We start from the raw sequence: 10,540 nt of genomic DNA on the forward strand, positions 1-10,540 counted from the left end.
GCAGCACGGGGAGAGGCTGTCAGGGGCAGTGGGGAAGTGCTCAGCAGATCTGTAGAAGAGATATAAAACAATGTTAATACTAAGTCACGTAGGTATGCGAGTATGTTAGTATGTGTCTATATGAATAGTACCTCCGTGTGTGTGTGTGTGTGTGTGTGTGTGCGTTCGTCCATGTATGCTTGTGCGTGAGAGGGTAAAATAAATTGTTATGGAATATGAATGGGTCCAGCCGACAACAATACATGTGCCAACATGATTTACCTGTTTGTCTCTCAGATGATGTGTATTCTGTTTTTGGAGTGGCAAACCACTGTGAGGGCTCCACCAGCTCCTCTGATGGTGGGAAGGCACAGGTCTCATCACTGAGAGACACCAGGACATGTGCTACGTCCATCTCCTAAAAAGTAGGCCCAATAAGGTTAAATATCAATGGCACAAATCTGAAAGTGCATGTGAATTCAAACGTAAATTAGTAAATTCAGTGCGTCTTACCTGAGAGACGTTCCCTTCAGAAGGAGTCCAAACCTCTCGCCCGTGTCTCTGGCTGACACGTGAAGTGCTGGATATTTGGCCTGCCCAGTCACCTTCGTGGATGCCATGTTGAGCTCTGCAATTAAAACATGGTCAAACACACCCCGGTAGGACCACGTCAGGCAGCTTCAGGTCCACCAGCCTCTGAAAGTTCCAGTGAACCACTCCAGTCATCCTCTGGGCCTGGAACAGCAGAACACCCACCGAGCCTGGTGAAAGTGGAAGCCCTCCTGCTGAGAGGTTCCTCTGACGGGGATCCAGATAGGAACAGCAGCTCCTTCTCTTTTTATGTGGTTCAGCTGCAGAGAACCTCCTCCTGTTGAGGTGCAGATTTGTCTTGCAGGGAGGGGTTGTTTTTTATCATCATTGCCTCAGAGGAGGGTCCTGTCTTAAATGCCCCGATGGGCCTCTTCTAAACTGAACTGTCCTCCTTCCGGGAAAGAACTCCATCTTCTTCATCCTGTAGATTTAAAGCACATTAAAACAATTTTTTTAATAAAGACTAATTTAGTTAAAGTGTTGATAGATAAAACAAATTTTAATGAAAGAAACATGTAATATGTCATTATTAATAACACATACTACATAGTAATACTATTATTAATACTGATGAGATGTAATGTTAGTTCACATGTAGATCTTATTGTCTTAGAATTATGTTTTAGCTAGAATGTTGTAATATATTTGTATTACCTATATTGAAAGGTGCAGTATAGCTAAATTAATTAGTAAACATTCAAAGTTGAAAAGTGATACTTGTAACAGAATAGTGATATAATTACGGTTATTGCAGACAAACAAAACAGTAACGTTATCAATATGAGCTAATGTCCTTAGCGATGTTTAACAGTAACTTAGCTTCCATTCACAATTATGGAAATGACAAAGGTAAGCTAATAACTCACTGGTAAATATATAACGTTGAAGGGTGAGGGTCAAAATCCTTGTCTCTTCAGATATATATATATATATATATATATATATATATATATATATATATATATATATATATATATACTGAAGAGACAAGGGATTTTGACAAGGGATATATATCCTTTTATATCAATATCTATCTGTATTCTGTTGCTTAACTTCTTTAATAAAGTGATGAATTAACTATATGCATGATCACATAATCAATTCTATTTTCTTATGCATAATTGAAATATACTTTGAATCATATGTGTGTTGAATGTTAATTAGTCTCTTTTAGGAACATTCCAGAGTCTCTCTGTCCTGCACGTCGGCTGAAGGTCTTTTGGGGGATAAGCTTATTTGTGACGCTCTCCAGCCTCTCAGGGAGGGGGTCAGGGGAATGCGTTAAACATGTGTTCCAGATGTATTCTGTGTTTGATTGTTACCTTTCCATGACTAATTATATGGTTTAAAGTCCTATGTAATAACACCTGAATAGTAGAAGTGTGATTTTCTCTTATTATTTCTTTAGGGAAGAAATGTATGTTATTTCAACCCTCTCCTCTGCCCGAGGAGTGAATATTTTATCTCTCTGTTTTGGTTCAAATGGCCTGATAATGTGTGCTCTGGCTCTCTTGTGCCCAGAGAAGAACTGTCGTTCGTCAGTGTTTTGTGTGTGCTTTTGACCTTCTACCCAGTTTTTGAACCCAGGGATGCACACCAGGCCGACTGAAGACGCCCCGCGACCATCTGCGAGGTCACTTCAGATGTAAATCTCGGGCTCGGACGACAAGTGCGCTGATTAATGTTGATAGGCCGCATAGCTGTCTATATGTTGTGACTGTATGTTCTTTTAGCCAATCAGGAGTAAGATAATGGAATGTACGTCCTTGCAAATGGTATAATTGATGTAAGATTTTGTGTAAGGTACGAGTTGGCTTTCGATCTCCTTGTGAGACTTTGCCGCTGGCTCTACCAATTTCACTGCAGACTATACTTCAGTAAATTTTTGACTCTTTTAATTGAACTTCTCGACTCCTGGTTTTCTTTCTCCATATCTGGTCCGGGTCAAAACTGTTATACCCCTAACAACGTTAGCGTACTTCACTTTATCATTAAGGTTTCATTGTATTTAGGCCCAAATATAGCTTAATCTAAATACTAGTATGACAGACTATGTTGTGTAAACGAAGTTTGTAATTTTTCACTGTTCACGTACGTTAGTTTAAGTGTATTCACGTCAACAAAAATAACTTCAATCAAATCTTGAATACCTAACCTTCCGTTTAAATTGTCATAATATATAGACATTGAGAGTGTTAAAAACAACGAAAACTATAGAATAAAATACTAAATCAAACATTATTTACCTTGATTCTAGCGGTTGAGATGTGATTGAGACGTTGTGATTACCATTATCTGCGCCTGTCTGTCTCCCTTACAATACGAAAATGCGGGACAGCGCCACTCCGCGCGAGGTCCCCAGATCGATACTGGGTGGAAACACTTGATATTTTTACTGCAGTACTGTGATTTTTGGATGGAGTGTCTTGTCTAAACATATATTCAATTAATGAGTTGCAGGAATTGTTGGTAATTACTTTCATAGGCAGGTTTCCATAGTGTTGTGATTATCACGTTTGCCTAACACGCGAAAGGTCCCCAGTTCGAAACTGGGTGGAAACACTTGTTATTTTTACTGCAGTACTGTTATTTTTGGATGTAGTGTCTTGTCGAAACATATATTCAATAAATGAGTAGCAGGAATTGTTGGTAATTTCCTTCATAGGCTAGTTTCCATAATGTAGTGGTTATCACGTTCGCCTCACACGCGAAAGGTACCCAGTTTGAAGTTAGGTGGAAACACTTGATATTTTTACTGCAGTACTGTGATTTTTGGATGGAGTGTCTAGTCTAAACATATATTCCATAAATGAGTTGCAGGAATTTTTGTTAATTTCCTTCAGAGGCAAGTTTCTATAGTGTAGTGATTATCACATTAGCCTCACACTCGAAAGGTCCCCAGTTCGAAACTGGGTGGAAACACTTGTTATTTTTACTGCAGTACTGTTATTTTTGGATGTAGTGTCTTGTCGAAACATATATTCAATAAATGAGTAGCAGGAATTGTTGGTAATTTCCTTCATAGGCTAGTTTCCATAATGTAGTGGTTATCACGTTCGCCGAACACGCGAAAGGTCCCCAGTTCGAATATGGGTGTAAACACTTGATGGTTTTCCTGCATTACTGTTATTTTTGGATGTAGTGTCTTGTCGAAACATATATTCAATAAATGAGTAGCAGGAATTGTTGGTAATTTCCTTCATAGGCTAGTTTCCATAATGTAGTGGTTATCACGTTCGCCGAACACGCGAAAGGTCCCCAGTTCGAATATGGGTGTAAACACTTGATGGTTTTCCTGCATTACTGTGATTTTTGGATGGAGTGTCTTGTCTAAACATTTATTCCATAAATGAGTTGCAGGAATCTTTGTTAATTTCCTTCAGAGGCAAGTTTCCATAGTGTAGTGATTATCACATTAGCCTCACACTCGAAAGGTACCCAGTTTGAAGTTAGGTGGAAACACTTGATATATTTACTGCAGTACTGTGATTTTTGGATGTAGTGTCTTGTCGAAACATATATTCAATAAATGGGTAGCAAGAATTGTTGGTAATTTCCTTCATAGGCTAGTTTCCATAATATAGTGGTTATCACGTTTGCCGAACACGCGAAAGGTCCCCAGTTCAAAGTTGGGTGGACACACTTGATGGTTTTCCTGCAGTACTGTAATTTTGGATGGAGTGTCTTGTCGAAACATATATTCAATAAATGAGTTGCAGGAATTGTTGTTAATTTCCTTCATAGGCAAGTTTCCATAGTGTAGTGATTATCACGTTAGATTCACATGAAACTGGGTGGAAACACTTGATGTTTTTACTGCAGTACAGTTATTTTCGGAATCTAGTGTCTTGTCGAAACATATATTCAATAAATGAGTAGCAGGAATTGTTGGTAATTTTCTTCCAACATATATTCAATAAATGAGTAGCAGGAATTGTTGGTAAATTCCATTATAGGCTAGTTTACATAATTTAGTGGTTATCACGTTCGCCGAACACGCGAAATGTCCCCAGTTCGAAGTTGGGTGGAAACACTTGATGAATTTCCTGAAGTACTGTGATTTTTGGATGGAGTGTCTTGTCTAAACATATATTCCATAAATGAGTTGCAGGAATTGTTGTTAATTTCATTCATAGGCAAGTTTCCATAGTGTAGTGATTATCACGTTAGACTCACATGCGAAAGTTTCCCAGTTCGAAACTGGGTGGAAACACTTGTTTCTTTTAAAGCAGTACTGTGATTTTTGGATGTAGCGTCTTGTCTAAATATATATTCAATTAATGAGTTGCAGGAATTGTTGGTAATTAACTTTATAGGCAGGTTTCCATAGTGTCGTGGTTATCACGTTTGCCTAACACGCGAAAGATCCCCAGTTCGAAACTGTGTGGAAACACTTGATATTTTTACTGCAGTACAGTTATTTTTGGGATCTAGTGTCTTGTCGAAACATATATTCAATAAATGAGTAGCAGGAATTGTTGGTAATTTTCTTCCAACATATATTCAATAAATGAGTAGCAGGAATTGTTGGTAAATTCCATTATAGGCAGGTTTCCATAGTGTAGTGGTTATCACGTTTGCCGAACACGCGAAAGGTCCCCATTTCGAAGTTGAGTCTAAACACTTGATGGTTTTCCTGCAGTACTGTGATTTTTGGATGGAGTGTCTTGTCGAAACATATATTCAATAAATGAGTAGCAGGAATTGTTGGTAAATTCCATCATAGGCTAGTTTCCATAATGTAGTGGTTATCACATTCGCCGAACACGTGAAATGTCCCCTGTTCGAAGTTGGGTGGAAACACTTGATGGTTTTCCTGCAGTATTGTGATTTTTGGATGGAGCGTCTTGTCGAAACATATATTCAATAAATGAGTAGCAGGAATTGTTGGTAAATTCCATTATAGGCTAGTTTCCATAATGTAGTGGTTATCACGTTCGCCGAACACGAGAAATGTTCCCAGTTCGAAGTTGGGTGGAAACACTTGATGGATTTCCTGAAGTACTGTGATTTTTGGATGGAGTGTCTTGTCTAAACATATATTCAATTAATGAGTCGCAGGAATTGTTGGTAATTAATTTTATAGGCAGGTTTCCATAGTGTAGTGGTTATCATGTTCGCCTAACACGCGAAAGGTCCCCAGTTCGAAACTGGGTGGAAACACTTGTTATTTTTACTGCAGTACAGTTATTTTTGGATGGAGTGTCTTGTCGAAACATATATTCCATAAATGAGTTGCAGGAATTGTTGTTAATTTCCTTCATAGGCAAGTTTCCATAGTGTAGTGATTATCACGTTAGATTCACATGAAACTGGGTGGAAACACTTGTTACTTTTACAGCAGTACTGTGATTTTTGGATGTAGCGTCTTGTCTAAACATATATTCAATTAATGAGTTGCAGGAATTGTTGGTAATTAATTTTATAGGCAGGTTTCCATAGTGTAGTGGTTATCAAGGTCCCCTGACACGCAAAATGTCCCCAGTTCGAAGTTGGGTGGAAACGCTTCATGGATTTCCTGCAGTACTGTAATTTTTGGATGGAGTGTCTTGCCTAAACATATATTCCATAAATGAGTAGCAGGAATTGTTGTTAATTTCCTTCATAGGCAAGTTTCCGTAGTGTAGTGATTATCACGTTAGACTCACACGCGAAAGGTCACCAGTTCGAAACTGGGTGGAAACACTTGTTACTTTTACAGCAGTACTGTGATTTTTGGATGTAGCGTCATGTCTAAACATATATTCAATTAATGAGTTGCAGGAATTGTTGGTAATTAATTTTATGGGCAGGTTTCCATAGTGTAGTGGTTATCACGTTTGCCGAACACGCGAAAGGTCCCCATTTCCAAGTTGAGTCTAAACACTTGATGGTTTTCCTGCAGTACTGTGATTTTTGGATGGAGTGTCTTGTCGAAACATATATTCAATAAATGAGTAGCAGGAATTGTTGGTAAATTCTATCATAGGCTAGTTTCCATAATGTGGTGGTTATCACGTTCGCCGAACACGTGAAATGTCCCCAGTTCGAAGTTGGGTGGAAACACTTGATGGTTTTTCTACAGTATTGTGATTTTTGGATGGAATGTCTCGTCGAAACATATATTCAATAAATGAGTAGCAGGAATTGTTGGTATATTCCATCATAGGCTAGTTTCCATAATATAGTGGTTATCACGTTCGCCGAACACGCGAAAGGTCCCCAGTTCAAAGTTGGGTGGACACACTTGATGGTTTTCCTGCAGTACTGTAATTTTGGATGGAGTGTCTTGTCGAAACATATATTCAATAAATGAGTAACAGGAATTGTTGGTAAATTCCATCATAGGCTAGTTTCCATAATGTAGTGGTTATCACGTTCGCCGAACACGAGAAATGTCCCCAGTTCGAAGTTGGGTGGAGACACTTGATAGTTTTCCTGCAGTACTGTGATTTTTGGATGGAGTGTCTTGTCTAAACATATATTCAATTAATGAGTTGCAGGAATTGTTGGTAATTAATTTTATGGGCAGGTTTCCATAGTGTAGTGGTTATCACATTCACCTAACACGTGAAATGTCCCCAGTTCGAAGTTGGGTGGAAACACTTGATGGATTTCCTGCAGTACTGTGATTTTTGGATGGAGTGTCTTGTCTAAACATATATTCAGTTAATGAGTTGCAGGAATTGTTGGTAATTACTTTCATAGGCAGGTTTCCAAAGTGTTGTGATTATCACGTTCGCCTAACAATCGAAAGGTCCCCAGTTTGAAGTTAGGTGGAAACACTTGATATTTTTACTGCAGTACTGTGATTTTTGGAAGGAGTGTCTAGTCTAAACATATATTCCATAAATGAGTTGCAGGAATTGTTGGTGATTAAGTTGGGGACCTTTCGCGTGTGAGGTGTAGTATATTTTTTATAAAGTTAATCAGGAGTAATCAATGAAAAAATTATTGATTTATACCACAGTTATGTCTGAGGGGCAAACATGCAGTTTACTCTATGTAAAGGCCTGTGACGTGATGAATGTGTGCTCACATATGTTTGACAATTTGACTGTGTGCAGAAACATAAATAGCATTACTTAGGGGGGAGAATTTATCTCTTCTAAAGGACTTTCTGTTACTTCTTAATATGGTCAAGACCAGAGTCAATGAAGAGCATGATAGATAATGCATGTAAGCTCCACCTTGTTTGAGGAGGTGTATTTAAGTAAAACCAAATCAGAGATGGTTCAGTTGTTGTTTTTGTTGGTACTGTGGTTTCACCGTAGGCAACTCGGCTTTATTGTGTGATAATAAAGTCTATTCTTCTGAAATCAAAACCCCAAAGATGCTGAGTGATTGTTCACAAAACTGGCATGAAAAACTACTACAATTGGCGCCCAAACAGGGACAGAAGAGAGCAGAGTCGTTACATCGCGGGCTGGCTGGGAAAGCTAACACAAACACGGTGGCCACCATTAAGAGGTAAGCATATTTTGCTTATACATGTTTGTGTTACTTGCCAGTTTGCCTGTGGTGGTAAGAACGTTCAGAAAGCTCTTCTAAACCAAAAAGGATAAAAAGAATAAAGGGTTTTGATTCCAGAAGAAATAATTGCATGCAATCATCTGTATTTATTTACTGGTAAGGGTGTAGGTGCAATAGCAGTAAATAACGGTGGATAAAGTTTAAGAAGTAATAACAAATTATAATAAAGGATACGAAGGATATGAAGGATAATAATTGAGGTCTTTTGCGGATGCTCCGTAGGAAATTTATAGTAGAAAGCTACAGGATAATAATTAGAGGTCTTTTGCGGATGCTCTGTAGGAAATTTATAGTAGAAAAGCTACAGGATAATAATTAGAGGTCTTTTACGGATGCTCTGTAGGAAATTTATAGTAGAAAAGCTACAGGATAATAATTAGAGGTCTTTTATGGATGCTCTGTAGGAAATTTATAGTAGAAAAGCTACAGGATAATAATTAGAGGACTGCATAGGCAAAGAAGTATTTATTTATTTACTTTATGGATACCGCTCTGTAGGAAATAATTAATAAATATAAATAAGCAAAGAAAATAGGACTGATAATTGCTAATTTAGTGTTTTTTTTTTTTGAAAGCTCAATGTTTATAAAGGCCTTGTGTTTGTAATAAGTGTAGCATTTATGTGCGTGTACTGAATAATTGTGGTTCAAAGAGTGTTCAGAGTGAATGTGTATGAAAAAGTATGACTGAATAAAAATATAAGTCCGGTACAGGAATTGGAATGTGTGATTAGTCGTTGATCATAAAAGGAACACTGTGTGGATGAAATATGAGCCCAATAAATACATAAGAGACAAGATGAATGGAGTAAAGTTGTCCAATAAAGAAAGTTTGTCATTTATATGTTGAATGGATGTTGGAATGAAAGCCTGTCTTGATAAACTTTGGAATAATTAACTTTGTTAAAATATAGAAAACTAAAAATGTTCCAAAATATCAGCCTGTGCTGCATAAATGGTAAGGTGTATATATGCAATGTACAGCAGAGAAAATATATTAGGGCTATTTTCAACCTTCCATCACTATATGGAGGCAGAAAAGAGCTGATAATTGCAGGCAGAAAAGGCACCTAATAGATATTCTGGTTGTAAAATGGAGATAAAACCAATGATATATAGATAGAAAGATACATTTAATAGAGTATAAACAAACAACAAGAAAATGAATAAAAACAGTGAGATAATATAGATGTGAAACGAAATTAGGAAAAAAGATATCAAAATGTTAACTCACAACTGGCTGGAAAACATTTAGTCTTGGCTGTTCTTAGTCTAGCAGCTGTTGATTGGAATGGGCTAGAACATAACTCCTAAACTAAACTGTAGCATAGAAATCTATTTGACTTCATGCAGAGAATCTATACATTCAAGAGATATTTTAGGGTGTGTGACCAAGTTAGAGAGACTCAGCTTTGCTGCATAGACAGAAAGTTAACTCTTAGCTTGTGAAGTTTTTTTTAGACTAGCAGCTGAAAAATATGACAGGCCTCTGAATTACTCAAATCACAGAAGAGAAGTAAACTTCATATGGAGAAGTTGTGAAGTCAAAATAAATATCTGTGCTTAAAGTTTAACCTTTAAAGCACAGAGACAAATAACAATAAAGAAATTGAAATAAAAAATTAAACAACTGTAAAGTAATTAAAATCAGTTTGAAAAATCAAAAAATAGCTAGGAGAAAAATAAAATAATAAATAATAAGTATAAGAATTAAAGCTTTGGGTCCAGTGTATTGCATTAAACTGAAGTCAACTAAGAAATTGGAATTTAAACAAAGGTTGTATATAAGATAAGTGTTGTTATATTACATAAGGTAAAACTCCAGTGGAAAGAGTAAAATCTAGAAGTCCACTGTGTAAAATCTCAAAGAAATGAGAAAGCAAAATAAATAAATAAATAATAAAGTGACGTGAATGAACTTTGTGTATTAAAAAGTAAAGGTGAAAGAAATTAGGAAAATTGTTTCAAAATATTGCTGTTGAAGATTAGTGTAGAAGGAAATACATAAAAAATAAGAGATTCATTTATTCTCTAAATGTATTGATTTATCTAAATTAATGCTGCTAAAATAATTTTTCATTTTTATATGCCAAGTAAAAATGAAGAAATAACCAGTGAAGAAATAAAAACTAAGGACTAGATGAAGACTGATCCTAAAGGTAAATGGACAAACATATAGGAAATGTATTCATGTATGGAGTATAATAATTCATATATTAGAAGAAGATAAGGAAAATGATTTAGAAAGACATTTAGATTAAACGGTTAAAAAATAAAGAAATAAAAAGATAAGAGTAAAAACTAAGAACAGGAAAAATAAAAAGAATAAAGTAAGAGCTATATCCAGAAAGTTTAAAATTCACTGAGAAATATGAGGCAGGCCAGAAAAGCTGAGGCATGCAGAGGAGGGTAAAATGACAGGATCCTTTTTAAAAATACCTCCCTATGTGACCCCAAAG

The 10,540-nt window shown here is 36.6% G+C and overlaps 1 non-coding gene across 1 annotated transcript; it reads left to right on the top strand.

The window, feature by feature from the left end:
- The first annotated feature begins 5,660 nt into the window (after window positions 1-5,660).
- trnav-aac (transfer RNA valine (anticodon AAC)) lies at window positions 5,661-5,733 on the top strand. Its single transcript has one exon. It is a non-coding gene; the product is annotated as a tRNA-Val (tRNA).
- The last annotated feature ends 4,807 nt before the right edge of the window (window positions 5,734-10,540 follow it).

Source organism: Xyrauchen texanus, unplaced genomic scaffold (genome assembly GCF_025860055.1).
Source record: "Xyrauchen texanus isolate HMW12.3.18 unplaced genomic scaffold, RBS_HiC_50CHRs HiC_scaffold_866, whole genome shotgun sequence".
Taxonomy (NCBI): Eukaryota; Metazoa; Chordata; class Actinopteri; order Cypriniformes; family Catostomidae; genus Xyrauchen; species Xyrauchen texanus.